Source organism: Heterodontus francisci, chromosome 10 (genome assembly GCF_036365525.1).
Source record: "Heterodontus francisci isolate sHetFra1 chromosome 10, sHetFra1.hap1, whole genome shotgun sequence".
Taxonomy (NCBI): domain Eukaryota; kingdom Metazoa; phylum Chordata; class Chondrichthyes; order Heterodontiformes; family Heterodontidae; genus Heterodontus; species Heterodontus francisci.
Window position 1 is genome coordinate 62,981,310 of NC_090380.1, and position 10,095 is coordinate 62,991,404.

General features: G+C 52.4%; 2 pseudogenes; both read right to left on the minus strand.

Moving 5' to 3' along the window:
* Positions 1-1,948: 1,948 nt before the first annotated feature.
* LOC137374767 (U2 spliceosomal RNA) lies at positions 1,949-2,057 on the minus strand (annotated as a pseudogene).
* A 5,230-nt stretch (positions 2,058-7,287) lies between these two features.
* Positions 7,288-7,396, minus strand: LOC137374755 (U2 spliceosomal RNA; annotated as a pseudogene).
* Between the last annotated feature and the right edge of the window lie 2,699 nt (positions 7,397-10,095).

The window sequence follows — 10,095 nt, forward strand, 5'->3', positions numbered from 1 at the left end:
GACGTCGCCAGCAGCAGTGGGAGCTGCTGGAAGACGGTCAGCCGCTCGCTGCGTTGTACCGGGGCGTACACGTTGATCAACCGGAGCGGAGCGTTGTTGTACATCACGTCTGCTACGAGGAGGCGGCCGCCCACCACCTCCTTAACTTCGGAGATGGTGAAGTTACCTCCCCGCAGCAGAATACCCAGGCCGGAGGAACGGCAGTCATTACCCCCCGACCAGATCGATGGCCCGTGGGACCACCATCGCGACCACTGCCTGTAGGTGCTGAGGTGTGGTATTCCACACTCCTGCAGAAACAGTAGGTCAGCTTTGACCTTGGCAAGGTAATCCAAGGTTGAAACACATCGCGTAGTCGATTTAATGCTACGCACATTAATGGAAGCAATTCTTACACCCATTTTTTACTAAAAATTAGTTGTTGCTTCCCATACCATTTGTCCTCGCTAGTCCCAGTCCTTCCCCTTCGGGATGTTCCTGCATACCCATCGTATGCGCAAGCAGTTTCACGTTGGTTGGGCTCAGAAACCCCTCCTGATTTTTCATGCAGGGTTTGTGCCGCTCGGGTGACATCGGGGGGGTCTTGTAGGCAGAGAGGATTGGGTTGTCCTCAGCTGCTTCCATCTGTTCCTCCTCGAAAACATCACAGCTCCCGGTCTCCCGGAGCTCAGGTGCGCCAGACGTGTCTTTGATCCCGGTGTCCCGGAGCTGAGATGCTTTGGCCACGTCGTTACGTGTGGGGAATTGGGGTTGGGGCACGCCGGGCCCATCACAGCTTCCAGTGCCCGGGGGCTGGGATGCTTTATCATCCATCTCGGAGTTCTGCCGCCTCTTTTGAAGGGGCTGTCGTTCCAGCATTTCCCCGTCCAGTGAAGAGGAGTTGTTGCAGTCTGATTCAGAAGAGAGCCTCCTCTTGCCACTGGTTTGGGTGGTGGCTTTGGGATGTTTTTTCTTTGTGGTTTTCCTCTGGACCACTTGCCACTGACCTGTTTGTCCATCTGCTGCCTCCTCCTCCATTGATTCTGTCTGCGGAGGAGGGGTTTCCGGGCGCTGGGTAGGTGCTGGGTCGTTGGTTTCAGCCGCCTCCCCTTCCTTCTCAGGTTGAAGTTCCTCACTGCGGAGAAGGTTGCTGGTCTGCTTTCGAACAGCGGACGCCTTCGTCGAACCTTCGCCCGGCCATTCCTTGGACCTTGCCGCCTGAGCATAGCTGAGACAACGTTTGGGGCAGGTCTTGTAGAGATGGCCTGCCGCACCGCACAAGTTGCAACACTTAGTCTGCTTACAGTCCTTGGTCTGATGGCCTTCCTCCTTGCAGTTCTTGCAAACAACCGTGCTGCAGTTGGCTGCCATGTGACCAGATTTGCCACAGGTGCGGCAAACTCTGGGCTGCCCAGCGTAGACCAAGAAGCCTCGACTTCCCCCGATAGCGAAGCTGGAGGGAGGGTGGATGATGGCTCCACTGGGATCTACCTTCAAGGTCACCTTGACCTGCCACTTGCTGGTCCAGATCCCAAAGAGGTCCTTGACATCAGTGCTGCTGCCGGCCACCTCGACGTACCTGGCGAGAAAGGTGAGTACATCCACCACCGGAACATGGGGGTTGTCGAGGTGAATCGTCACCACCCGGTCCCGTTGTGACGGAAGCGTGAAGAGCGGCTCCGCTGTGAGGATCGACAGTGGAGCCCGGTCCCCTTTCTCCTTGAACGCCTTCAGGAACTTGATGCATCCCGCCACGTTCCGGAACGTCACGTCGAAGTATCCACTGCTGGGGAAATCCTGCAGGCAGAAGACGTCCGTTGCTTGAAATCCGCAGCAATCGAAGAGAATTTTCTTGATGAAGAAGGTGCGATCGACCGGTGTATCTCCTTCCTTGTCCTTCACGACCACCCGAACGGTGTTGCGCACTCCCTGGCCCGAAGCTCGAAAATTGGTTATAGCCATTTTACTCAAAGCTTCCCCAGGATCAAAAGGCAATGATCATGGTCTCTTCTCAATCAAATAAGCACTGATAAGAACAGATACTACACTTGATCTTAGCCAAAAGGCCGAGAAGCGATCAGAAGCTTTTTTTTTTATTTCCAAAATATACTTTATTCATAAAAATCTGTAAAAATTACATTGCCAAACAGTTTCCAAACAGCACCAAAAAATACAAACATTGCAAAAGAGATCAGTTTCTTTCAATACTGTCATGAGTTTCTTCTCAACCCTTCCGTTTCACAATTGTCATGTCAATTACAGTTTTACATTTACAGCAATTGAGAATATTAACGATACAGTTCGAGGGGTTTCCCATGGATCCAGCCCCTCAGTCTAGCTTGGTGGGGGAACCTTACACTGTGGTCTTTCCCCATTGAGCCTTTGCTGCGGCTGCCCCAAGCTTTAGTGCGTCCCTCAGCACGTAGTCCTGGACCTTGGAATGTGCCAGTCTGCAACATTCGGTGGTGGACAACTCTTTGCGCTGGAAGACCAGCAAGTTTCGGGCAGACCAAAGGGCGTCTTTCACTGAATTGATAGTCCTCCAGCAGCAGTTGATGTTTGTCTCGGTGTGCGTCCCTGGGAACAGCCCGTAGAGCACAGACTCCTGTGTTACAGAGCTGCTTGGGATGAACCTTGACAAAAACCACTGCATCTCTTTCCACACCTGCTTTGCAAAGGCACATTCCAGGAGGAGGTGGGCGACCGTCTCTTCCCCACCACAGCCAACGCGGGGGCACTGTGCGGAGGGGGCGAGACTTCGGGTGTGCATGAAGGATCTGACGGGGAGGGCCCTTCTCACCACCAGCCAAGCTACGTCTTGGTGCTTGTTTGAAAGTTCTGGTGATGAGGCATTCCGCCAAATGACTTTGACGGTCTGCTCGGGGAACCATCCGACAGGATCCACCGTTTCCTTTTCCCGTAGGGCCTTGAGGACATTCCGTGCAGACCACTGCCTGATGGACCGGTGGTCAAAGGTGTTTTTCCGCAGAAACTGCTCCACGAAGGATAGGTGGTACGGCGCCGCCCAACTGCATGGTGCGTTCCGCGGCAATGTGACCAGGCCCATCCTTCGCAACACCGGGGACAGATAGAACCTCAGCACGTAGTGACACTTGGAGTTTGCGTACTGGGGATCGACACATAGCTTGATGCAGCCGCACACGAAGGTGGTCATCAGGATGAGGGCCACGTTGGGTACATTTTTCCCGCCCATGTCCAGAGATTTGAACATCGTGTCCCTCCGGACCCGGTCCATTTTAGATCCCCAGACGAAGCGGAAAATGGCTCGGGTGACTGCCAAGGCGCAGGAGTGGGGTATGGGCCAGACCTGCGCCACGTAGAGCAACAACGTGAGCGCCTCGCACCTGATGACCAGGTTCTTACCCACAATGGAGAGAGATCGCTGCCCCCACATGCCCAACTTTTGTCGTACCTTGGCTACTCGCTCCTCCCATGTTTTGGTGCACGCCCCGGCACTTCCGAACCATCTCCCCAGCACCTTCAGGTAATCTGACCTGACGGTGAAGGGGACAAAGGATCGGTCAGCCCAGTTCCCAAAGAACATGGCCTCGCTCTTGCCGTGGTTAACTTTGGCTCCCGAGGCCAGTTCGAACTGGTCGCAGATGCTCATCAGTCTGCGCACGGACAGCGGATCCGAGCAGAAGACGGCGACGTCATCCATGTACAGGGAGGTTTTGACCTGAGTGCCTCCGCTGCCTGGGATTGTCACCCCTCTTATGCTCGCATCCTTCCTAATAGACTCAGCAAAGGGTTCAATACAGCAAACAAACAAGACCGGGGACAGAGGACAGCCCTGTCTGACTCCAGATTTGATCGGGAAACTTTCAGATTCCCACCCGTTGATTGACACTGCGCTACTGATGTTTGTGTAGAGCAGTTGGATCCAATTGCAGATTCCCTCCCCAAACCCCATTTTGGAAAGCACGTCCATCATGTAGGTGTGCGATATCCTGTCAAAGGCCTTCTCCTGGTCCAGGCTGATGAGGCAGGTGTCCACCCTCCTGTCCCGTACGTAGGCGATCGTATCCCTGAGTAGCGCGAGGCTATCAGAGATCTTCCTGCCGGGTACAGTACAGGTCTGATCGGGGTGAATCACCAGCTCCAGAGCAGACTTGACTCGACTGGCTATGACTTTGGACAGAATATTGTAATCAACATTAAGCAGTGAGATGGGCCGCCAATTTCTGATTTCTACCCTCTCCCCCTTCTGCTTGTAAATGAGGGTGATGATGCCTTTTCTCATGGATTCTGACATGCTACCGGCCAGGAGCATACTCTCGTATACTTCCAGCAGGTCCGGGCCGACCCAGTCCCACAGGGCCGAGTACAACTCGACCGGTAAGCCGTCGCTCCCGGGAGTTTTACTCGCCTCGAAAGACTCAACGGCCTTTGTCAGCTCGTCCAGAGTTAGCGGCTTGTCCAGTCCCTCCCTCCTGCTGTCATCTAAGACCTCTGTGATAGATGACAGGAAGGACTGGGAGGCTCTGCTGTCTGTGGGCTTCGCGTCATACAACCCAGCATAAAAGGATTTGCTGATCCTTAGTATGTCGGACTGCGAAGACGTTACCGAGCCATCTTCTTCCTTCAGGCTGCTGATAACAGAGCTCTCTCTGTGTACCTTTTGGAAGAAGTAACGCGAGCACGTCTCATCCTGCTCGATGGAGCGGACTCTGGACCGGAAGATGATCTTGGAGGCCTCCTTGGCAAAGAGCGAGGCCTGCTGGCTCTTCACCTCTTGGAGGTCCTCCTTGACCTCGACCCCCATTGACTGCAACCGGAGTAGATTTTGCATAATTTTCTGGAGTCGGGACAGTTCCCTCTGTCTCTCTCTCGCCTTCTGAACACCTTTGTGGATGAAGAACCTCTTGATGTTCTCCTTAATCGCTTCCCACCAGTGAACTGGAGACTCAAAGAGGGGTTTCACGGTCCTCCAACCATTGTAATCCCTTTTGAGTTCCTCAACGTTCTCTGGGGTCAGCAGTGTCGCATTGAGCTTCCACGTCCCTCTGCCAACCCGCTGGTCGTCCTGTAAGTGACAGTCGGCCAGTAAGAGGCAGTGGTCGGAGAAGAACACCGGCTTGACGTCGGTGGATCCGACCGTGACAGCACGGGACACAAACAGGAAGTCAATCCTGGAACGGGCAGACCCGTCCGATCTTGACCATGTGTATCTGCGCTGCGCTCCGTCTGCAGGTTTGCTGAAGACGTCGTGCAGTTTGGCATCCTTAACTGTTTCTACTAGGAATCTGGACGTAGCGTCCAGTTTGCTGTCGTCACTGCCGGATCGTCCAGCCGCATCGATGATGCAGTTGAAGTCACCGCCTAGGATGACCGGCCTGGACGTCGCCAGCAGCAGTGGGAGCTGCTGGAAGACGGTCAGCCGCTCGCTGCGTTGTACCGGGGCGTACACGTTGATCAACCGGAGCGGAGCGTTGTTGTACATCACGTCTGCTACGAGGAGGCGGCCGCCCACCACCTCCTTAACTTCGGAGATGGTGAAGTTACCTCCCCGCAGCAGAATACCCAGGCCGGAGGAACGGCAGTCATTACCCCCCGACCAGATCGATGGCCCGTGGGACCACCATCGCGACCACTGCCTGTAGGTGCTGAGGTGTGGTATTCCACACTCCTGCAGAAACAGTAGGTCAGCTTTGACCTTGGCAAGGTAATCCAAGGTTGAAACACATCGCGTAGTCGATTTAATGCTACGCACATTAATGGAAGCAATTCTTACACCCATTTTTTACTAAAAATTAGTTGTTGCTTCCCATACCATTTGTCCTCGCTAGTCCCAGTCCTTCCCCTTCGGGATGTTCCTGCATACCCATCGTATGCGCAAGCAGTTTCACGTTGGTTGGGCTCAGAAACCCCTCCTGATTTTTCATGCAGGGTTTGTGCCGCTCGGGTGACATCGGGGGGGTCTTGTAGGCAGAGAGGATTGGGTTGTCCTCAGCTGCTTCCATCTGTTCCTCCTCGAAAACATCACAGCTCCCGGTCTCCCGGAGCTCAGGTGCGCCAGACGTGTCTTTGATCCCGGTGTCCCGGAGCTGAGATGCTTTGGCCACGTCGTTACGTGTGGGGAATTGGGGTTGGGGCACGCCGGGCCCATCACAGCTTCCAGTGCCCGGGGGCTGGGATGCTTTATCATCCATCTCGGAGTTCTGCCGCCTCTTTTGAAGGGGCTGTCGTTCCAGCATTTCCCCGTCCAGTGAAGAGGAGTTGTTGCAGTCTGATTCAGAAGAGAGCCTCCTCTTGCCACTGGTTTGGGTGGTGGCTTTGGGATGTTTTTTCTTTGTGGTTTTCCTCTGGACCACTTGCCACTGACCTGTTTGTCCATCTGCTGCCTCCTCCTCCATTGATTCTGTCTGCGGAGGAGGGGTTTCCGGGCGCTGGGTAGGTGCTGGGTCGTTGGTTTCAGCCGCCTCCCCTTCCTTCTCAGGTTGAAGTTCCTCACTGCGGAGAAGGTTGCTGGTCTGCTTTCGAACAGCGGACGCCTTCGTCGAACCTTCGCCCGGCCATTCCTTGGACCTTGCCGCCTGAGCATAGCTGAGACAACGTTTGGGGCAGGTCTTGTAGAGATGGCCTGCCGCACCGCACAAGTTGCAACACTTAGTCTGCTTACAGTCCTTGGTCTGATGGCCTTCCTCCTTGCAGTTCTTGCAAACAACCGTGCTGCAGTTGGCTGCCATGTGACCAGATTTGCCACAGGTGCGGCAAACTCTGGGCTGCCCAGCGTAGACCAAGAAGCCTCGACTTCCCCCGATAGCGAAGCTGGAGGGAGGGTGGATGATGGCTCCACTGGGATCTACCTTCAAGGTCACCTTGACCTGCCGCTTGCTGGTCCAGATCCCAAAGGGGTCCTTGACATCAGTGCTGCTGCCGGCCACCTCGACGTACCTGGCGAGAAAGGTGAGTACATCCACCACCGGAACATGGGGGTTGTAGAGGTGAATCGTCACCACCCGGTCCCGTTGTGACGGAAGCGTGAAGAGCGGCTCCGCTGTGAGGATCGACAGTGGAGCCCGGTCCCCTTTCTCCTTGAACGCCTTCAGGAACTTGATGCATCCCGCCACGTTCCGGAACGTCACGTCGAAGTATCCACTGCTGGGGAAATCCTGCAGGCAGAAGACGTCCGTTGCTTGAAATCCGCAGCAATCGAAGAGAATTTTCTTGATGAAGAAGGTGCGATCGACCGGTGCATCTCCTTCCTTGTCCTTCACGACCACCCGAACGGTGTTGCGCACTCCCTGGCCCGAAGCTCGAAAATTGGTTATAGCCATTTTACTCAAAGCTTCCCCAGGATCAAAAGGCAATGATCATGGTCTCTTCTCAATCAAATAAGCACTGATAAGAACAGATACTACACTTGATCTTAGCCAAAAGGCCGAGAAGCAATCAGAAGCTTTTTTTTTTATTTCCAAAATATACTTTATTCATAAAAATCTGTAAAAATTACATTGCCAAACAGTTTCCAAACAGCACCAAAAAATACAAACATTGCAAAAGAGATCAGTTTCTTTCAATACTGTCATGAGTTTCTTCTCAACCCTTCCGTTTCACAATTGTCATGTCAATTACAGTTTTACATTTACAGCAATTGAGAATATTAACGATACAGTTCGAGGGGTTTCCCATGGTTCCAGCCCCTCAGTCTAGCTTGGTGGGGGAACCTTACACTGTGGTCTTTCCCCATTGAGCCTTTGCTGCGGCTGCCCCAAGCTTTAGTGCGTCCCTCAGCACGTAGTCCTGGACCTTGGAATGTGCCAGTCTGCAACATTCGGTGGTGGACAACTCTTTGCGCTGGAAGACCAGCAAGTTTCGGGCAGACCAAAGGGCGTCTTTCACCGAATTGATAGTCCTCCAGCAGCAGTTGATGTTTGTCTCGGTGTACGTCCCTGGGAACAGCCCGTAGAGCACAGACTCCTGTGTTACAGAGCTGCTTGGGATGAACCTTGACAAAAACCACTGCATCTCTTTCCACACCTGCTTTGCAAAGGCACATTCCAGGAGGAGGTGTGCGACCGTCTCTTCCCCACCACAGCCAACGCGGGGGCACTGTGCGGAGGGGGCGAGACTTCGGGTGTGCATGAAGGATCTGACCGGGAAGCGATCAGAAGCGATCCAACAAGGGAGGGTGCAGTGCTGGACCTAATTCTGGGGAATGATGCCAGACAGGTGGTTGATGTGTTGGTGGGGGAACATTTTGGTGATAGCGACCACAACATGGTACAATTTGTTTTTGCTCAGATTTCCAGCATCTGCAGTATTTTGCTTTTATTTTATTATGGTACAATTTAAGCTTGTTATGGAGAAAGAAATAGACAAGTTGCAAAAAAAGGTTTTGGATTGGGGGACAGCGAATTTTAGTAAAATAAGGCAGGATCTGGCCAAGGTAGACTGGAAAGAGTTACTTGTCGGGAAATCTATAGAAGAGCAGTGGGGGGCATTCAAAAAGGAAATGAGGAGGGTACAGGCCCAACATGTTCCCTCTAGGGTAATAGGTAGGAGCAACAAGCCCAGAGAACCATGGATGACCAGAAACATTCAGGGTACGATGAGAATGAAAAGAGAGGCTTTTAGCAAAAACAAGGAGAGCAAATCAATGGAAGCATTAGTGGAGTACAGAAAGTGTAGGATCCATTAGGGACCAAGGGGGAAATTTGTGGGTAGAGCCAGAGGACATTGATAGGGTGTTGAACGAATACTTCACATCTGTCTTCACCCAAGAGAATGAGGATGTAGATATGAAACTTGGAGAGAGAGACTGTGAGATTCTTGAGCAAATTGTCATAGGGAGTGACAAGGTATTAGAGGTTTTGGCAGGCTTAAAAGTGGACAAATCTCCAGGTCCGGACGATTTGTGTCAAAGGGTGCTGTGGGAGGCGAGGGTGGAGATTGCAGGGACTCTGACCCTAATTTTTAATTCCTCTCTGGCCACGGGGGAGGTGCCAGAGGACTGGAGAACAGCTAATGTGGTCCCATTATTTAAGAAGGGTTGTAGATATAAGCCAGGGAACTACAGACCAGTGAGTCTCACGTCAGTGGTAGGGAAACTATTGGAGAAAATTCTGAAGGAGAGAATCTATCTCCACTTGGAGAGGCAAAATTTGATTAGGAATAGTCAACATGGCTTTGTCAGAGGGAGGTCATGCCTAACAAATTTGATTGAATTTTTTGAGCATGTGACCAGGTGTGTAGATGAGGGTAGTGCAGTTGATGTAGTTTACATGGATTTCAGCAAAGCCTTTGACAAGGTCCCACATGGGAGACTTATCAAGAAAGCAAATGCACATGGGATACAAGGTAACTTGATAAAGTGGATTCAAAATTGGCTTAGCTGTAGGAGACAGAGAGTGATGACAGACGGCTGTTTTAGTGACTGGAAGCCAGTGTCCAGTGGCGTACCACAGGGATCTGTGCTGGGTCCCCTATTGTTTGTCATTTATATAAACGACATAGATGACTATGTGGGAGGTAGGATCAGTAAGTTCGCGGATGACACAAAGGTTGGCCGAGTGGTTAACAGTGAGGTGGAGTGTCTTAGGTTACAGGAAGATATAGACGGGATGGTCAAATGGGCAGAAAAGTGGCAGATGGAATTTAACGCTGAAAAGTGTGAGGTGATACACTTTGGAAGGAGTAATGTGACACGGAAGTATTCAATGAATGGCCTGACACTGGGAAGTTCCGAGGAACAAAGGGACCTTGGCGTGTTTGTCCATAGATCTCTGAAGGCAGAAGGGCAGGTTAATAGGGTGGTGAAAAAGGCATATGGGACACTTGCCTTCATCAATCGAGGCATAGATTACAAAAGCAGGGAGGTCATGTTGGAGTTGTACAGAACTTTGGTAAGGCCACAGCTGGAGTACTGTGTGCAATTCTGGTCGCCACATTATAGGAAGGATGTGATTGCATTGGAGGGGGTGCAGAGGCGATTCACCAGGATGTTGCCTAGGATGGAACATTTAAGCTATGAAGAGAGGTTGGATAGGCTTGGGTTGTTTTCGCTGGAGCAGAGAAGACTGAGGGGTGACCTGATCGAGGTGTACAAGATTATGAGTGGCATGGACAGGGTGGATAGGGAGCAGCTGTTCC